We start from the raw sequence: 3,986 nt of genomic DNA, 5'->3' as shown, positions 1-3,986 counted from the left end.
TGCTATAGAGACCGTGTTACTGGGTTATTGACCATAATTTATTATTTTGCCTTACCCATGAGGGCTAGATCTCAGTGCAGGTGTTCAGACTCTTATCGTATTATCATTAGTTTCTATGATTAATATTACCATTAATCTGATTCAGATAGTCATCATTCTCCTTCTTAGGCTTTCCACTCCGGGCCTTTGGTCACTGATGCATCAATGTTAAATGTTAAATGTTTTAAATGAGACTAGATAATGATTACAAGACATATAAGAGTCCCTGCATGACTCCTGAAACATTGTCACCAATTCAGTTTATTAATTAATCATCCAAGTTACAGTTTTTATGAAAAAATGTTAGATTTTTCACTAAACTAAATTTGCATTTTATTTAATTTTGTATGTAAATTCTTATCATATGGATGCAACAAATGAGTAAACCCTCAATTTAACTTTATGTATAAATGTAAAAAATGTAAAATCATTAAAGTTACAGTTTTAATGAAAAAATATTATATTTTTCACTGAACTAATTTGCATTTTAATTAATATATTATGTAAATTCTTATCATATGGATGCAACAAATGAATAAAACCTCAATTTAACTATTAGTATAAATGTAAAAAATGATGTAAAAATCATTAAAGTTACAGTTTTAATGAAAAATATATATTTTTATCAACTAAATTTGCATTATTTTAATTAATATATTATGTAATTCTTATCATAGGATGCACAAATGAATAAACCCTCAATTAACTATGTATAAATGTAAAAATGTAAAATCATTAAGTTACAGTTTTAATGAAAAAATATATATTTTTATGAACTAAATTGCATTTTAATTAATATATTATGTAAATTCTTATCATATGGATGCAACAAATGAATAAACCTCAATTTAACTTTATGATATAATGAAAAAAAATGTAAAATCTTGAAAAAAAACAAAAAACATTAAAAAAAAAATGTTAAAAATTTTCCCACAGTCTTTAATGAAAAAATATGATATTTTTCACTGAACTAAATTTGCATTTTAATTATAATTATGTAATTCTTATCATATGGATGCAACAATGAATAAACCTCAATTAACTTTAGGTATAAATGTAAAAAATTTTAAAAACATTAAAGTACAGTTTTATGACATTTCTATATTTTTCACTAAACTAAATTGCATTTTATTTAATTTTGTATGTAACTTATCATATGGATGCAACAAATGAATAAACCTCAATTTAACTTATGTAAAATGTAAAAAATGTAAAATCCTTCAAGTTACAGTTTTAATGAAAAAATATTATATTTTTCACTGAACTAAATTTGCATTTTAATTAATATATTATGTAAATTCTTATCACATTGATGCAACAAATGAATAAACCCTCAATTTAACTTTAGGTATAAATGACTAATTTGAAGGAAAAAAAAAAATCACACATCAGAAATGTTTAAATATGGTTTAAAGTGGCTAGAAAAAACAACAACAACAACACATTAATTAGCTTCATGTTTTAATACCGTAATTTGTTAGAATTCATTAAAAAACACAGCATTTAATTGCACTACCGAGGCTACTTACACACACTTGTGATATTGCCAAGCCTACAGGAACACTTAAAACATAACCTTTATTTCAGCGCTTTAATAATATTAGAATAAATTGCAACATTAATAGTATTACATTACATTTGGGTCCACTTCCATAGTGTGGCTTTACAGGGCAAAAGTACTGTTGCAATACTAATGACAATAATGTTCCTGCACTGAAAAGGTACTTTACTTAAAAGTACATCACAATGGATGTATATCTCGTAACAATGCGTCATATTTAACTAAATGTACCATACAGCTCAAAAGAAAAATAGTGACATAAATATATGCAGTTGAGGGAAAAGTACATTATTTCTGTCTGGCGTGTAGTGGAGAGCAAAGTTGCATCAATATAGAAATATTCAAGTAAAGTAACAGCAGCCTACTTCAAAGTTACCCGTAAATACAATATCTGAGTAAATGCATCTATTAGGTGGTTGACTACTGGGGTATTTTGTGTATTAGGTTCTTATTCTTCAGGAAAACCTTTCCTTCATTTCCTTAAATTGCCATGTTGCTTTATTTTCTTATCATCGTACTGATAACAACACATGTGAGAAAATGTGGCCAAAATGAATACGAACTGTATTAATGACAATAGTTTTATGTCATGTTACAACATGTCATGTGCAAAAAGTAAAAATGTGACATTAAAGTTACATGTGTTCTGCATCAGGAAAAAAAAGGGTACACTTGTAAAACAAAACCAATGAAATTAGTGACAAACCTTAAAAAAAGGGACATTTACTCGCAGGAAAAAACAATGCATTTAAAAATAAAAATAATAATAATTTTGGTTATATTGCAGGTTATAGCACCAGTGACAAAAATCCCATTTCTTTTCCTCACACACAGGCAGATTACTTTAAAGTAATTTTACTTTACTTTAAAGTTCATCCAAATTATTTGTAACTATACACACCATTGATAATCTTTAGCCACTTAATTACATTCATCAGAAGTGCACAGGATTCCAAATGGCCATGATTTAGGGAAAAATAAAACCAAAACAATGCGCTTTCTGTCAGATTTCTCAGTGTTAGCAGGTCCAGTGATATCCATGGAGAAGTTGATATAATCCTGAAGGGGTTTTTTTTTTTGCTGCAAAGGGGAGAGAAAGATGGCAAAGTGATGGCATAGCAGGGCTTTCAACTCAGCAGCTATGCCAACATCTTGCCTTCCTTCCTGGCCCCACGTTCAGCTCGAGGTGGGATGGACCAGTCCATTCATTAGAGACAGGAGGACATGTGTATTGTTGATTATGCTGCAGACATGTTGGACTTGTGAAACGTGGAGTGGCTGAAGCCGCCGAGCAAACACGCTGATCCAACGGATTTGTGCGTAATTAGGAGTGGTGATGGCGCGGTGGATGTGACCCATGTCTTCGGGGAGATCTGGGCTCGATTCCCACTGCGATACATCATAGAATCACTCAAAAACACACAGTGATATTTCAACATGTAATATCAGGTTTGGTCCCGCGACAACATATTAGGAAAAAGACACAATAACGCGCAAAAACGTCACCAAAACCTCAATTAAGCAGAAAAGGAACTGAGAAACGCACTGGTGTCCACTTATGCGTAATGGTAAAACTAAATGACCTAAGGAAAACAAACCCACTCAGTGGATGTTAATAAACTAACCGTAGGCCTGCTCTCTCCTTTGCCTTTGCTCCATAGATCACGCTCATCCTTCCACCTAGGCCCTACCTGTTGAGGCGCGTGAACAGGAATTCCCAGACCCAGCTCTCTCTCGGTCGTGGTCCCGGATCCATGCGCCTTGGTATCCAGCCGCACAGTAAAAGTAGGCTGAGGGGAGGAAGAGATAAGTACGCCGTCCGCCGCCCACGTCTGTGACAGGCAGTGTGGATGACTATCGCGGAGTAGGGTGTGTTCGGGGTTGGCGGGGCAGCGCTCTGCCGTGACTTCCTGCACCTTTGGGCGCTGACGAGGAATCCAATTGGCCTAATTTCGAGGGAGAATATCATGCTTAGTAGGTCAATTAAAGGAAGGAACTGCTGTAACGTCAGACTCTAAAGTGAAATTAATAAAAAGGACATGAATACTGAAACACTGCCTGGGACTAGGACTTCCATCAACAGAACGGCACCATTCCCATTCCCAGTTCCCATTTACCAGAAACCTGACTTGCTGACCCAAAGAAACCATGACAGCAGAATCTGGTTCATTAATGAATCACACAGAATGATTCAAAAGCTGTCTAGACCACAATGTGGTGGCAGCCCAGGACAGGAAACGTGTGCAAGACCTCTTTATGATCCTAATCATGAGCTCTCCCGTGCCAACGGACAGCGTGGAGATGTTGCTGCTGCTAGTGCCACTCAGTGATTATGGCTTATTGTATGTGTCAATCTCCCACAGATTAACACTGAATTACAGATGTT

This window comes from Etheostoma spectabile, unplaced genomic scaffold (assembly GCF_008692095.1).
Source record: "Etheostoma spectabile isolate EspeVRDwgs_2016 unplaced genomic scaffold, UIUC_Espe_1.0 scaffold302, whole genome shotgun sequence".
NCBI classification, from domain to species: domain Eukaryota; kingdom Metazoa; phylum Chordata; class Actinopteri; order Perciformes; family Percidae; genus Etheostoma; species Etheostoma spectabile.
The sequence above is the reverse complement of the archived record's forward strand: the minus strand, read 5'-3'. Positions refer to the sequence as shown.